This window comes from Zootoca vivipara, chromosome 2 (genome assembly GCF_965207765.1).
Source record: "Zootoca vivipara chromosome 2, rZooViv2.hap1.1, whole genome shotgun sequence".
Taxonomy (NCBI): Eukaryota; Metazoa; Chordata; class Lepidosauria; order Squamata; family Lacertidae; genus Zootoca; species Zootoca vivipara.
The window spans coordinates 103,999,784-104,016,640 of record NC_142584.1 but is presented as its reverse complement, the minus strand read 5'-3'; the positions used below and the strand labels follow the sequence as shown (position 1 = coordinate 104,016,640).

The following is a 16,857-nucleotide window of genomic DNA, read 5'->3' as shown; positions in this document are numbered from 1 at the left end:
GCAAGTTTACAGCTGCAAATCCGACGGGTGAAGTGAGGCTCCTTTGCCTGCCCATCACCCATTTCCAGATTGCTGGTTTTTTAATATATATAATATCTAAAAATACCTTCATTGTCACTAACACGGGATTGATTGATTTTTAAAAAATGTGCTCCTTTACGTGCAATATAAAGTTAGGAGAAGAAAAATAAGGTGATTTGGGTGGTTGTTGTTGTTGTTTTTTAAAAAAATGATGGTGGTGGTTTTAAAGTGTTACGGGCCAATACTGAGCTGGGTTTGGTGGCGTTGCTGGTTTTAATTTGGTTCTGGGTTGTTGTGTCTTTAACGAACGGAAGCTTCCCAGGGGTTGCAAAGATCCCCTCGCAATATAAGCACGATGTGCTGTTAAACATGTTCTTCCCGTAACTGCCTGCTGCGCAGCCATGCCAGTCTGCGGCCTGGGACAGGTGGGGCCTGGGTAATTAAATGTCACTGCATCCCGAGGAACCTTCTTAGCACAGTCCTGTCTCCCGCCTTTCTCAAAAGTTTTACGTAAACAGGGCACAACCCTGCTATTAGCGGGGCTTGTTCTGAGTTGTTCCCGAGGGATGGTTAAGGCGCTCTCCTTTGCACAGGTTTGGGGACAGGGGGCGGCTTCTGCGGAAAGATGCTGACTGGAGCCAAAACGGAGCATTATTATTATTATTATTCCACTCACCGGAAGAAGGGATCTGCTCTCCCTGGTGGGGAAAGATGGGGAGGGTGCAGTTTTAAGTGCAGCTGGCCCTGGTGGGAGTTTGGCTTGCGTTCCCTGCCGTTCTCTCCCTCTCTGGCCTGGGTGCCAGGGAGTGACAGTTTACAGGCAGGCAGCCAAGCCCTGAATGGAGGAATGTGTGAGGCCTTCAGCTTTCACATGCTTTTATCAAGAGCGCAAAGAATAGCCTCGGACTCAAGCTGCACTGCTCAGGTCAGAAGGAGAGAGGAATGTTCGCGTTAACCCACGAGGTGCCGGACAGGAAGTGGCCAGCCAGGCACTTGGGAGCTGTGGGGCTGGGTGGGTAGGGTTGCCAGACTCAATAGAGGACAGGACTTCTGTGCCTTTAATTGCCCTGCTCTCTTTTGAGTCTGGAAACCTTAAAAAGAAACCAGCAGACCCTTTGTTTAATTTCCAAGCAAAGGGTCTGCTGGTTTCTCTTTAAGGTTTCCAGACTCAAAAGAGAGCAGGGCAATTAAAGGCACAGAAGTCCTGTCCTCTATTGAGTCTGGCAACCCTATAGGTGGGGGGCACCTTGGGCCTAAACTGCCTCGGTCCTGTATACTTGAAGGAGTGTCTCCATCCCCATCGTTCAGCCAGGACGCTGAGATCCAGCGCTGAGGGCCTTCTGGCGGTTCCCTCACTGCGAGAAGCAAAGCTACAGGGAACCAGGCAGAGGGCCTTCTCGGTAGTGGCGCCCGCCCTGTGGAACACCCTCCCACCAGAGGAGATAAACAACTACCTGGCATTTAGAAAATACCTAAAGGCAGCCCTGTTTAGGGAAGTTTTTAGTCTGTGATATTTTAATGTAGTTTGATGTGTGTTGGAAGCCACCTAGAGTGGCGGGGGAGACCCAGCCAGATGGGCGGGGTATAAGTAATAAATTATTATTGTAAGGAGTTTGTCGGTGAGGGGCATGCGTTTCTGACATGGCGTTCTGCATTACAGCGGCAGCCAAATACTGTAATGAAATTCAGGGCCCCATGACCACCACAGCGCTATAATACCTATTGAACAGTCATGGCTTCTTCCTCTCCCATACCCCAAATAATCCTGGGAAATGTAGTTTCCCCCCAAGGGAGCTGAGAGCAGTTAAGAGAAAGCTATTCCCCTCAGACCTGCTCAGATAGGTGCTTGCTTCTCTCCTCTCCGCCCCCCCTTTTTGTTGTTGCATGGAGAACCATGTTTTGTAACCCTTCCCGCAAGAACTTGCATATGTTTTTATTTTCTGTGTGGCTGTTTGCTCACCTTAAGTGCAAGGCAAAAGTTTTTTACAAGGCAGATCATTGCAAGTACCTGCAGTCCATTAGGGTAGCTTGTGGCCTATTTTTTACAAAGATCCACAAGACCACCCAGCGATTCTTGCCTCCCAGCAAAAGGAAACTGCCCTTGTCACCTGGATTTCCTAGAGAAGGTGAAAGTTTTCCAGCACAAACAAAACTTTTGCTGCCTCCACTGCCAGGGCTTTGACTTGCCACACATCTCCAGCAGTGCTATGAATCTTTAATATCCATGCAGATATATTGGTAAAAGATGTTATATAATTTTCTTTTTAGGGCAAGAAACAGAGATGTTGGCCAGCCTCAAACTCACACAACATTACCTCCGGTCTCTCAGTTATCCTTCTCTTTTTCAAATATCCTAAAATGTTTTAACTAAGACCCATGTGGCACCTCAAAGAGGAAGAAAGTTGTGGTGGAAGGAACTTTTGAGGTCTGAGGCCACAACTCATATATTTTTAATATATGTGCAGCACTTAACCAAGTTTTAGGCACTTGTGTCAGTGTTAAATAACAGCAGCAGCATAGGAACTTTCGGAGCATTCATGTGCCAATTGATTCTGCTCCCCCAGCCGTAAATTTACCCCCAACATGCAAAAATGAGGGAGGCAATTTTGCCCTCTCTTATATCCAAGCCCCTTCCTCAGTTTGACCCAAACTTTTGGGTTTTTGAATGCTTACTGCAGCACAAACAAAACAGACATGGCAATGGCAGCAGCAGCAGCAGCAAAATATCCCATGGAGGAAAATGTGTTACGTTGTGTGTGTGGATAAGATGATAAACACCAGAAAATAACAGGTGCAAGTCAGGCGATGTGGGAAGGGGAGGAAATGACAGAGTGGTGGAGAATTGATTGGGAGCACGGGATGACATGAGCACAATTTATATCCCTTCTTCCAAGGAGCTCATATCCAGTCAGTCCCCCCCCCAGCAACCTTGTGAAGTATGGCTTAGGGAGCTGGGTTTGTTTAGCCTGGAGAAGAGAAGGTTAAGGGGTGATATGATAGCCATGTTCAAATATATGAAGGGATGTCATATGGAGGAGGGAGAAAGGTTGTTTTCTGCTGCTCCAGAGAAGCGGACACGGAGCAATGGATTCAAACTACAAGAAAGAAGATTCCACCTAAACATTAGGAAGAACTTCCTGACAGTAAGAGCTGTTCGACAGTGGAATTTGCTGCCAAGGAGTGTGGTGGAGTCTCCTTTTTTTAGAGGTGTTTAAGCAGAGGCTTGGCAGCCATCTGTCAGGAATGCTTTGATGGTGTTTCCTGCTTGGCAGGGGGTTGGACTGGATGGCCCTTGTGGTCTCTTCCAACTCTATGATTCTAAGTAGGTTAGGCTGAGGGACAGTGACTGGCCCAACACTCTATCCACTTTATAGCAGATGCACAGTTCAAACAGTAAGAAGACCACCAAATTCCAGCTGCACATTTGAACCTGATTTGAAGCTCTCGCAAAACAAACCCCTTCTTCCCTGAAAAGATTGGACTGGGGGGGGGGATAAGGAGAGTGTGGGTGGGTTGGGGGGAAATGCATTGAAAAGTATGGGATGACGCTTGATGGCAAGGGGGTTAAACCTTCCCACAAACAAAAAAAGGAGGAATGCTCATTAAATGGGCATCATCATCTTATCTCTTTGCAAAAAATAAATCGGGACGAATATTTGTTGAACAGGTCATCTGGACATGGCTAACGTGCAGTAGTGGTTAAGAGCGGTAGACTCGTAATCTGGGGAACCGGGTTCGCTCCTCCGCTCCTCCACATTCAGCTGCTGGGTGACCTTGGGCTAGTCACACTTCTCTGAAGTCTCTCAGCCTCACTCACCTCACAGAGTGTTTGTTGTGGGGGAGGAAGGAAAAAGAGAATGTTAGCTGCTTTGAGACTCCTTCGGGTAGTGATAAAGCGGGGTATGAAATCCAAACTCCTCCTCCTCCTCCTCCTCCTCCTCCTCCTCCTCCTCCTCCTCCTCCTCCTCCTCCTCCTCCTCCTCCTCTGCTAGTGCCCTGCCATCTCATGTGCTGGAGTGCTCATTCCTCAAAGAGTTGTTATTTTTTTATATATAAAAAGAATGTCAAGCAGGTTATGTATTACCTCAGTGTTATCTCCGTGGCACTTTCCCTTCCATTCATAACTAGGTAAATTGAGAGAGAGCAAAGTGCCTGGTGTTCAGTGACCATGAATACTGGCCTCGGTCCAGTATACCCTGAAGGAGCGTCTCGACCCCCATCGTTCTGCCCGGACACTGAGGTCCAGCGCCGAGGGCCTTCTGGTGGTTCTCTCGCTACGAGAAGCCAAGTTGCAGGGAACCAGGCAGAGGGCCTTCTCGGTAGTGGCACCCACCCTGTGGAATGCCCTCCCACTAGAGGTCAAAGAGAACAACAATTACCAGACCTTTAGAAGGCATCTCAAGGCAGCCCTGTTTAGGGAAGCTTTTAATGTTTGATGGATTTCTGTATTTTAATATTTTGTTGGAAGCCGCCCAGAGTGGCTGGCGGAACCCGGCCAGATGGGCGGGGTATAAATAATAAATTATTATTATTATTATTATGGGCGGGGTATAAATAATAAATTATTATTATTATTATTATTATTATTATTATTAGGCTGCTGGATCAGACCAATGGCCCACCTAGTCCAGCATCCTGTTCTCACAGTGGCTGATCAGATGCCTGTGGAAAATGTACAAGCAGGGCCTGTGCACAAAAGCTATCACTCTTCCAGAAACTGGTATTCAGAAGCATTGTTGCCTCCAACTGTGGAGGCAGACCGTAAACTTTGTGCGCGTGTGCATGTGGTCTGCATGCATAGTATCTGCTTGTGCATGTGTGTTTGTGGGCGAGAGGGCACAGTTACTTTGACCACAGCAACCTGTGTCTGCCTCCCTTCAGCCGTAAATGTTGGCCACCTCTGCCCTGCAGGCACAACTACCGCCAACAGGAATCTGGTTGGCCTCTGTGTGAAGAGAATGCTGGACCAGATGGGCCTCTGGCCTCATCCTGCAGAGCTCTCCTTATGTTCTTAAAATGTTTGTCATGCTGGTGCCAGGTGAAAACTGCCCTCTTTGCCTGGACATTTTAATGTTATTACAAATCCCATCGGTACTGCAAGTGGAGAGCCCACGTTGCGGCTCGCTGGGATATTTTTTAAGGCGTACTTTATTTTGACCTCCTTTCTGTCGATTTGGTTTTATGGCGGTGTCGTTTCACAGTATTATTACGAACTGCCTTTGGATCACGTGACAGAGGGCAGGCTAGAGCGTCTCTTACAAATAAAAAAATTCCTTCAGTAGCACCTTAAAGACCAACTAAGTTTTTATTTTGGTATGAGCTTTCGTGTGCATGCACACTTCTTCATATAAAACAAAAATAGCTAGTAGTGGTGGTTGCTACACTTAACCTTCCCCAAGAATTGATCTCCTTTTAAACCTGTCCGAGGCAGAGACTGCCAACACATCTTTGTGGAAGTGTATTCCGGCGTAAATCAATGAAATGGGTATGGCGCTACATTCAGAAGAGGCAACAGGAGCCATTTCCTCACATATTGGCCCTGTCTACACTATACTTTTAAAGCAGGATCATACCACTTTAAACAGGCATTGCTTCCCCCACCCCACCGCGATGGAGGTTTTTTAATGTTTGATGCTTTATTGTGTTTTTATATTTTGCTGGAAGCTGCCCAGTGTGACTGGGACAACCTATTATTATTATTATTATTATTATTATTATTGCCACCCTGGGTACTGTCGGTGCTGAGGGTTAAGAGATCCCTTACTTCCCCTCACAGAGCTGCATTTCTCAGAGGTATTTAAAAGTCAACCCCTCTTCCCAACAACTCTCTGCACCCTTCACAAACCGCAGGAGTCTCTGGAGGAAAGCCATGACTGTTTACAAGTGGTATAATACTGCTTTAAACGTATGGTGTAGATCAGGGGTGCCCAAACTTTTTTCAAAGAGGGGCGGATTTGATGAAGTGAGCTCTTGTTGAGCTTTTTTTAGGATTGAGCTTTTTTTTAGGTTTTTACCCACAGAGGCCGGGTTAAATCGACCAGCGGGCCAGATTAGGCCCCCGAATCGGACCTTGGACATGCCTGGTGTAGATAGACACAATGTGTGAAGAAATCGTATGGCCAAACCCAATGAATGGCTCTGAGCTCTTAATATTATGACCAGCTGTTTCTGGTTGTGCTCTATTCTAGCCAATGCTTGGTTAGTGTATACATTTGTGTGTGTGTGTGTGTGTGTGTGTGTGTGTGTGTGTGAGTAAGGAGCGGAGTCATTCCCACAAATACCCAAATTTGCAGGCAGGGTGAATGGGTGGGTGGGTGGGCAGAAGTGCCCAGTGCTGTAGCCTCTTCAGCTTTGCTCACTGGACTGGGAGAAATTTGAGCTAATGGACACTGGGCAGAGCTTGTTAGCCAAGGTTGGTTTGCATCATTGTTCATTCAGCTGCCTCCTTCATTGAGGTGTTTTGTGAGAAGGCCCTTTGTCTCTCTGGAGGAGGGGTGGGGGGTGGGGTATAAGCTGCAGAAGAACTTCCTACCCGAGAGCAAGCTTAGATGCCAGGGTGTGAAATGCCTGCCTGGGCCTATTGGAACGCAACTCCTTGTCCGCTGGAAATAACTTGCCCATGTTGTCAGTTGGGAAGCTGGCATTTTGCGCTAATTGCTCATATCACAGATGGTTTCGAGGGCTCCTCGGCCACCTGCCAGGGAGTCGGCATTGTAAGAGGAATGCTTTGCGAGCTAGATCTGCAAGTCACATTCTTCTGGGCACAAAAAGAAGAGGGGGAAATTCAGGTAACGGGTCCTCTCCTGGCTGTTGTCTGAGTTTTCTTTTTCTTTTTTGCAAAGGTGCTGAGAAAGCCAGTTTAATTCAATCCAAGGATACTTGCAGCCTTTCTATGCTACAGAAGAGACGGGTTTTAGTAACGTTTCCCTCTGTCAGAAGCTCCTGGGAGAACTGTTGGGAGATCCCTAACAGAATTCTCAGCACCCTTAACAAATGGCCATATTTTATTTCATTTTAACACTTTGAAATGCAGGCCTTTCGGCGTGGCCCTTCATTCAAGTATGCTGGCAATCCAGGTCAGCTTTCCAAATGCTGAGCTTGCTAGATCAAAGCTGTGTGTGTGTCAGTCACACAACGCAGCTCAGTTCCCCAGAAGCAAATTTAAACAAGCTTTTGCAAAACTTGGCTTTTGAACCACGAATTTCCTTGGAAACTTATCTGAGGAGGAGGGGTTCCACAATTCAAAGGTTATTAATGGTGGATAAGTTTCCTTGAAAAGCAAGTTGCTTGGTGATTTATTTAATTATTTCGTAACATTTATACACTGCTTGATCGTAGAAAAAAAAACCTCAAGGCGGTTTACGAAAAAGATTATGATTATGATAAAATTGCTTGCTGCTGCTGATACTTTCGCCAGCAATGTGTAACTGCAATGCGGCTATCTGAAACAGTTTTGCTTGCAGTAGCTGCTGCTGCAAAAACTACCGGTATTTTGTTCCCCTTCCCACCTCCCTAACATCTCCCAGCTTCCCTTACCCCCTGCCAATTCTGAGCCCAATAGATAGAAATGCAGAAGACTGTGGTGTGTATTCTAGGGTGCACTCTCAGTGGTTCAATGGGCTGATAGCCCTGGCCACAGTGGCCTGTATGAACACAGCGTGCACCCCAGAACATGCCCCCCGAATCCTTTGCAACGTGCTGGAATCAGTGTGGTAGATGCTTCATCAGACAGAATGGTGTGAAAAGCTTTCCCTGACCTGGAAAACTGCGAACCTTGATGGCTGATCAGCCTTATCACAAATAAGAGTTGAAGAATTGCATCCTTGCCTCCACCCCACCCCTTCAACCAGTTGTGCGTCTCAATACCCCCTTGAGCACTGTGAGGAAACACCTGTCTATTCTGGGACCCTAGCACGAAGTGGGGTGGGGCAGTGTGAGCCCCGACCTGGGTGAAACTCCCTCTTCAAGAGTATCTAGAGAGGCTCAGGAGAAAAGTGGATGAGTGGGTTGGACTGGAAACCCCATCCCAGGCTGCCACAACTTTCTGGGAGATTAACTCACAGGCAGAGACGTTACTCACCAATCAGGAATGCAGCTCCTTTTTTCCTTAATGAGAACAAAACATTTTTATTCCTGTTAGTTAAAAGGAAGCGAGGGCTAATGTCAGTCACCATGCCAACAAAATCTCCCACCCTCTCTGCCCCCAGGGGGTGATGGGTGTCTTCTGTCTCCATCCTTGTTTGGAAAAGGTGAAGCAGACGAGCCAAAACTTGACAAACTGGCAAGGGAAGGCGGTTTCCATGCAGCGATTGTCTAGCTCAGGGGTCCCCAGACTTACCGAGCGGTGGGCCGGATGGCAGGGGAGTGCGCGCGCAGCGGGCCGGAGGGCGGGGGAGTGCGCGCCCGTGCGCATGCGCACACGCACACGGGCGGAAAAAAAATAGCCGAAAATCGCTTGTGCGCATGCGTATGGGCCTCCCCCGACCCGGAAGTGCACCAGAAATGACCTCTTCCGGGTCGGGAGAGGCCTGTACGCATGCGCACAAAGGATTTTCGGCGATTTTTTGCCGATTTTTTTGATTGTCGCTGCGCCGCGCGCCGTGAGAGCGGGCGGCGGCAGCGGGCGGCGGGGGTCGTCGCGGGCCGGATTGGAAGGCCGATTGGGCCGCATCCGGCCCGGGGGCCGTAGTTTGGGGACCCCTGGTCTAGCTGTTGCATAGCCCAGCTAGGCTCACCAGCATCCTCTTGGGCTATAAGGTTTGAGCCTAAGAATTGCCTTTGCTGGGTGATATGAATGAAAGAAGAGCTCTGCTGGATCAGGCCAAAAGTCCATCTGGTCCGGCATCCTGTTTCCTGCAGTGGCCAGGCAGAAGTTTCTGGGAAGCTTATTGGAAGCAAAGCACAGGAACATAGGAAGCTTATTCTGAGTCACACCAACTGGTCAGTCCAGCTCAGTATTATTCTTTCTTCTTTGGCCATCACTCGTATCTGAGTAAGATTGTCTTCCCATAACACGATTTTAACAATGGGTCCGTAAGTGACTGTGGAGGCCAATTCTGGATCCACACGTCCTTCCACAGTGGGGACATTGGTTTCCAGGCGGGAGCTGATCATGGTGTGGATTTGCCAAGCGTGCCTTCCTCTTAGCATGTTTCTCCCTTGCGTCCTGAGTTTGAGTGTCTTCAAAGCCCATGACACCTTTGGTAAAGGCTGTTCTCCAACTGGAGCGCTCACAGGCCAGTGTTTCCCAGTTGTCAGTGTTTATACCACATTTTTTAAAGATTTGCCTTGAGACAGTCTTTAAACCTCTTTTGTTGACCACCAGCATTACGCTTTCCATTTTTAAGTTCGGAATAGAGTAGTTGCTTTGGAAGACGATCATCAGGCATCCGCACAACATGATGTTGAAGAATCATTGCTTCATGATTCAGTTTTATGGACAGTGGTTGGCAGTGGCTCTCTGGGGTTCCAACCAAGGGACACTCTTAGTCCTACCTGGGACCTTTCACCTGCAAAGCAGGGGCTGTACCACATGCTGCCCAGCCATCCCGATTTAAGCAGGACATCCCGGAATTACAGAAGTCATCCTGGCTTCTGGTTGGATCCCAGAATGTCCTGTTTTTTGGTCCAGCACTCTGGCATGTGTCAGCAGAGCATCCCAACTGGGATCACCTGGATTTTGGAGGGTATGCTCTCGACGAGCTACACCCCTGTAATGTCCTCTGCTGTTTGTCCCTAGTACTTGCTGCTCAGAGGCATATTGTCCCTGAACATGGAGGACCCATTAGCGATGACAAATTGTAATACTTTTTGCAGCCGTGTATTTAACAACTGGGAAACCAAGGCAACCAGGAATTCAAGGTAGTTGAGTGGGTGGTAGTGGCGGGACCAGTCAGTCTGTCCTCCTCCTCTGTGCCAACCACAGAGCCCATCATGACCAGCAGAGCTTGCGGAGGAGGGGTAGATCACTCTTTCTCCTGGGTGGAATTTTTTTCTCCCCCTTCCCTTTCCTCTTTTACAAGCCTGCTAAGTTGGCTGCTACCCTAACATGGAAATGCAGGCTAGTAAACATCTTTGCAGGCTAGTAACTTGGGTGAGCTTATTTACAAGTTGCAGTAGCAGCCATCAGCAGGCCTGTTCTGCATTACTTTGTCTGGCACATTTTAAAGCTAGCTGAGTCATCGCCATAACCTGCAGCCATAAATTCTATAAGTTAGTTATATGTTGTGCTCTTTTATTTACTTTTTTTTACAGTTGGTATTCATGTTCTGGGATCACAACGTTGCTCTGATGTAAGGTGCAGGTATGCACCCATGTGCGTGCATGGGGTCCTTGGTTGGCCATTCATTAATTCATTATCACATCACCCTGACATTTGTTCCTAGCATCCAGTGCACTTCCATTAATAATTTGCAACAAAGGCCTGTGGAGTGGCATTCTGGCATTCACCTGATTTCTAGTTGCCTGTGCCACTGCTGTGTAACAAAACAGAGAGGGAAAGGGGTGAGGTTGGTGGGATGTAACTGCACCAATGGCAACATCAGATTGGCCCTGCTGGTGTGTTTGCACCGTGCCAGCCTCCCATTCTCTGCCCTGGCTGCAGTGATGCAGGCAAAGAGAGGTCAGGTGAGTGCCACTGCCCCATCCAGCCATCCACTACTGTTCATTTGATTGATGATTGAGAGGTCCATCTTCTGTGAATATGGTTGATCGCTCCTGAAAGCTTATGTACCTGTTTTTGAGTCAATATTATGCTGCAGTACTGCATTGACGGAAGATGTGTGGTCCTTCCTTTATTTATTACAGCCGCCCCGCCCCCCCGGCCTTTCCAAGGAACTCAGGTTGTGATAAGTGCTGCCACTGCCCCATCATGCCCCAAGCACACATATGGAAAGAACAAGTTATTACATTTAGGCCCAACATATTTTTTTTAATCGAATTCTAAGTCAAAATTACAAGTCAAAACTGCAAAACAAAGCGGAAGAGAGTGCAGAATGAATTCAGGAAGAAGACAATATTGCATCATAAACAAGCATCTTTTGATGAGACAATAGAGGACAAAAGAATTATTGTAAAGGGAGGGATCAGTCTGGTATTCGATCTAGCTACAGCTGACCATCCCCCCCCCCCCCCGTTTTGGCAGGGAGCGAGGCGGCTTTCTATTGACACCAGTTGTTGTCATGTGTTGAATAAAAGGATACCAATCAATAATAAAGCAATCCGTGCTTCTCTGCCCCTGAGCTTTTTTAACACAACTAGTCAACTCTCCAGAGAGTACAGTAGTCCCAAACTCTTAATGTACCATGCGTCTAAAGAAATATATAGGCCCAAGGTTACTTGCATTTGCTTTGCTTGGGATGAGACATTCTCGTTGTGTTTTTTTTTTTACAGCTTGAGGTCCATTGACTGAGAAGAGAAATGAAGCCCAGGCAGTCCAGATGGTAAGTAAAAGGTGTTACAATTCCATGCTGTACTACTGAGGAGCAAGCTGTGGACCAGAGGCCAGGGAGGGTGAGACTCTGGGTGATGCTCTTGGCCCAGAATGAGAAGCCCCATTTGCAGTCAATCAAAGTGGGTGTTGGGCAGGAGTGGCTTATTCCGTTTGGGCTCCTAGAATCATAGAGTTGGAAGAGACCACAAGGGCCATCCAGTCCAACCCCCTGCCAAGCAGGAAACACCATCAAAGCATTCCTGACATATGCCTGTCAAGCCTCTGCTTAAAGATCTCCAAAGGAGGAGACTCCACCACACTCCTTGGCAACAAATTCCACTGTCGAACAGCTCTTACTGTCAGGAAGTTCTTCCTAATGTTTAGGTGGAATCTTCTTTCTTGTAGCTTGAATCCATTGCTCCGTGTCCGCTTCTCTGGAGCAGCAGAAAACAACCTTTCTCCCTCCTCTATATGACATCCTTTTATATATTTCCTGAGGTGAAATGAGAAGGTACCACCCTCCACTGAAGCCTCACTTACTGGAAGCCACTGAAGCCGCTTTTCTTCTTGACTTTTTGGGAGGTGGGGCACAGTGGTGCCCCTTGGATTCTGCTTCCTGAGGCAGCTGCCTCAATCTGCCTCATGGGCAGGTTGGTCCTGGTGTTGGGCGATGTATTTGGGCTGTTGGGCAGCCCTGTTTAGGGAAGCTTTTAATGTTTGGCGGTCTGTTGTATTTTAATATTTTGTTGGAAGCCACCCAAAGTAGCTGGGGAAACCCAGCCAGATGGGCGGGATATAAATAATAAATTATTATTATTATTATTATTATTATTATTATTATTAGGGGTGGCAGGAGCAGCCACGACTGCTTCATGCAAGCTCAGAATTTTTTACATCGCTGGATTGCAACCTAGCAAACCTAGACACGTGTGGTTTTTACTTTGTTTGTAGGAGGGAGGTTTATGCACATTTTATACTGACCAGTAGGAGATTAAGTTTACCAACCAACCCACCAACCCCATTTTCTTTCTTAAAGGTTGCCTGAACCCCAGGTATCCCACTCATTTCTGGCTGCGGCTCTAAGCTATTTACCAGCAGACTTTCAACTGCTGCCGTTGCATCGGTTGTGGACTCCTGCCAGAGCTTGCCTATAGGACTCAGGTAAGTTTGCTCTGAGATATATAACATGCATGCAGCTCGCTGTGCAGAGGAGAGCAAAAATTGCATGGCTGCTTGTCGAGTTTTTGCAGGTGAAGAAAGTTCCTGCCATTTTGGAGGACAAATCACCACACTTTCATAATTCTTTGTGACTAATCGGGCACCCACACTTCCCGTTGTACCTTGGCTGCAGAGATCCCGGTGTTCAAAGCCAAATTGGGTGTTTCTAGTTGAAATCTACTGTCCCCTTGATGGCAAAATTGTCCGTATTGGAACATGGTTGTGCTGCTGTCGCAGGCAGCTTTTAGGTAGCAAAAGAAAAGGACTTCTGCTGGCTGCATGCTGGTCATCCTGTAAGCCACAGTTTGGATGACTGAGAATGAGCTCCACACCTGCACTCCCTGCTTGTTTCGATTAAACCATAGTTTGCTGTCGTGTTTGAATGTTGCAAACTTTGCTTTGATCAAACCATGGTAGTTTGAGCTAAACAGGAAGTAATACATTACGCTGTGCGTGTGAGGGAGGGAGAAGGGGGCACGTGAGCCATGATAATCGTTCCTGATTCTTTTAAACCGGGCATCCCGATACTGTGGCCCTCCAGATGTTTTGGCCTACAACTCTCATGATCCCTAGCTAACAGGACCAGTGGTCGGGGAAGATGGGAATTGTAGTCCAAAACATCTGAAGTTTGGGGATGCCTGATTTAAACTATGGTGTGGAGGATCATTTGAACATTACCATTCTGTACAAGTGCTGTTAATAAGAGAAGCTGCGCATAGCCTGACCACCGTAGTTCATGTGGTGGTAACCTCAAAACTGGATTACTGCAATTCACTCCATGTGGATATGGCCTTGGGCCTGTTTTTGAAGCTCCAGCTGGTGCACAGTGCTATAGCCAGACTGCTGATGGGGGCATCTGGCTGACAATATGTGACACCATTGTTAAAAGATCTGTACTGTCTACCCTTCTAGTACTGTAGTCTGCTAAGGGTTGTTAGGAGACATTCTCAGAGTGATTTAACCAGGCACCCCCAAATTCAGCCCTCCAGAGGTTTTGGGACTACAGTTCCCATCATCCCTGACCACTGGTCCTGTTAGCTAGGGATGATGGGAGTTGTAGTCCCAAAACATCGGGAGGGCGAAGTTTGGGGATACCTGCATTTAACCGTCAGCCCCTCCTCCCAGGGAACTCTGGGAACTGCAAGGCAGGCATAGGCAAACTCAGCCCTCCAGATGTTTTGGGACTACAACTCCCAACACCCCTAGCTAACAGGACCAGTGGTCAGGGATGATGGGAATTGTAGTCCCAAAACATCTGGAGGGCGAAGTTTGGGGGTGCCAGCTGCAAGGGGAATAGGGCTCTCCTTGCAACTCTCAGCACCCTTAGCAGACTACAGCTCCCATAATTCCTTGGGGGGGCACCATAACGGTTTGAATTGGCATCACCGTGCTTAAAACGTATGACACAAACACGGACCAAGATAAACAAAAGGGCAATGTAAGAAACAGGCAAGAACACAGAGCGGAAGCAACTGCTGACCAGCAGCCTCTTCCTACTTCCTTAAGGAGAGCTGATTGGCAGCTCCGCAGGATGCAGCTGGCTCTTAATAGCCGTGACTCGTACCCCACAGCAGGCTGCCACCTTTTGCTGGAAGTGTCATTCTGGAGTCCTCAGTTGGGCAGCCTGAATAAGGGCAGAGCTCAGCCGTCCCAGGGCTATGGTCCAAAGACACCTGATGTAGGAGCCTGGATGGAAAGCCACCTGGGAGATTCCTGTGGGCTGCTGAGAGTGCCAATGTGGGAGAAAGGCAGGAAGTAAGTGCTTAGCGTGGCTGAAATCAATTGCCTCTTTGTGAACTATTCATTTCTTAACCTGCTGGGTTCTGATGTCAGCAACGCTATGTTTTATATTATTACTATTATAAGCTTCCTTGAATGCATTTTATGCAAGAAAGCCGCAAGTGCAGTAAATGAAATAAAGACAATTACCAGAGGTTAAAACGGGGGTTCCTAAAGTGGTCCGACCTTCATTCAGGTGGTCTGTGGCATGCCTGCATGAAATGCTCTTGTTGGTTTTTAATACAGTAGTATTTTTACAGTGGTACCTCGACTTACGAACGACTCGACAACCGAATTTTTCGACTTATGAATGGGGGTAATGGCCGTGCGCTTCCGAATATTCTCAACATCCGGGAAAAAACCACGGCGGTTTTAGATAGGGATTTTCCGGCTTACGAATTTTTAGATAGGGTTGCTTCGACTTACGAATTTTTCCGTTTCCAATGCGTTCCTATGGGAAATCGCGTTTCCAATGGCGTTTTTCGACTTACGGATTTTTCAACTTACAAAGGTGCCTTCGGAACGGATTAAATCCGTAAGTCGAGGCACCACTGTATTTCTTCTAATTTTCTTTACCTTGCGTTTTATTGTATCGCAGAACTGTGGAATGCAAATTGTAAGGCAAAATAAAAAAACTAAAAAGCAATACAAATCATACAGCATCTAGCACAGTGAATTAAGGTTGCTGCAACAGGCGGACAAATCGTCATAGCTGCCAAGTTTTCCCTTTTCACGCGAGGAAGCCTATTCAGCATAAGGGAAAATCCCTTTAAAAAAGGGATAACTTGGCAGCTATGCAAATCGTTAATTGGTCTACCAAGACCCTCAGCCATTTGGATGAAAGCTTCTGGACCACACAGCACTTACCTGGGACTAAGACCCACTGAGCATACGGGAACTTACTTCTGAGTAAACATATGTAGGCTTGCACTCTTAAGTCCCACTAAAGCCAAAGGAGCTTCTGAGTAATGCTTTGAATCGTGCTGGGTGTGAACCCTAATAGGTGATAGCAATTGCTTTGAATGTCAATTTAGTCTATCCTTTTGCCTTGTGTTTCACTCTTTGTGAATATCACACATCTATTGCCATTCAACTTTAATTTGGTGCCACTACTGATACATAAAAGGGACCCAGGTGGCACTGTGGGCTAAACCACTGAGCCTAGGGCTTGCTGATCAGAAGGTCGGCGGTTCGAATCCCTGTGACGGGGTGAGCTCCCGTTGCTTGGTCCCAGCTCCTGCCAACCTAGCAGTTCGAAAGCACATCAAAATGCAAGTACAGTGGTGCCTCGCTTAACGAATCGTCATAGCTGCCAAGCTTAACGAAATTTCCACTTAACGAAAGGTTTTTTCTAGCGGAGGTTGCCTCGCTAGACGAATGCGTTTTACGAAAAATTCGCCTAGCGAATCGCGGTTTCCCATAGGAATGCATTGAAATTCAATTAATGCATTCCTATGGGTAAAAAGAAATTTTAAAAAAATCAATGCATTCCTATGGGATTCGCTAGACGAATTTTTCGTTATAAGAAAAGACCTGTGGAACGAATTAAATTTGTCTAGCGAGGCACCACTGTAGATAAATAGGAACTGCTATAGCGGGAAGGTAAATGGCGTTTCCATGTGCTGCTCTGGTTTGCCAGAAGCAGCTTTGTCATGCTGGCCACATGACCTGGAAGCTATACGCCGGCTCCCTTGGCCAATAATGCGAGATGAGCGCGCAACCCCAGAGTCGGTCACGACTGGACCTAATGGTCAGGGGTCCCTTTACCTTTACCTTTACTGATACATATGGTATTTTATAATGCTCTTTTGCGAGCCACATTGAACCTCTTCTTGGGGAAAAAAGGCAGGATGCAAATAAATTCAGTGATAATAATTAATAGTAATTTGTGCTGTTAGTTTTTAGGCAGCAGTAGGAGAGGGACATACCTAAGGCCCACACATGTCAAGACTTTGTCTCCTTAGTCTAGGACAAGATTAGGGGGCCCAGGATCAAAACAGGAGAGGGCTGCTGCACCTTTTTTGTTGCATGGAAATGGGAATTTTGGCTTGTCATCCATAAAATGCCGGGACCCAGCTATTAAAGGTGCAGGAGCACCTGTTCCCATGTGTCCACCTTAGACAGGCCTCCTCCAGATATTACCTACTGCTATGACTGGGTTCGTGGTCAGACAGCTGAGCTTAGACAAAAGAGAGGCCTGGAAACTTTGATGAAAAGCTTCTGAGTGGGTGTCTGTATAAAGGGGAAGTAAAAGCATCAAGAGTGTTTAGTCTGCAATGCAGAAGAGGATGAGATGAGGTAGCAGTGTTGTTTTAATTCCCCCCCCCCTGTTGTCTGACTATTCACACTTTTGCCTGATACAGGATGTGTCCCTGCATCTTTTACAGATCAGCTGCAGGTTCAGGGGA

At 47.3% G+C, this 16,857-nt stretch overlaps 1 protein-coding gene across 2 annotated transcripts in view; it reads left to right on the top strand.

The window, feature by feature from the left end:
- PLXNB1 (plexin B1) overlaps positions 1-16,857 on the top strand; it is a 142,972-nt gene that overhangs the window by 20,315 nt on the left and 105,800 nt on the right. Inside the window, exons 1-3 of one of the 2 annotated variants that reach the window (XM_088662668.1) lie at positions 6,790-6,809; positions 11,413-11,462; positions 12,489-12,613. The gene's annotated coding sequence lies outside the window, so the exon portion shown is untranslated. Of the gene's footprint in view, positions 1-6,789; positions 6,810-11,412; positions 11,463-12,488; positions 12,614-16,857 lie in introns of those variants that run through there. The other variant, XM_060271238.2, reaches the window with a different exon arrangement.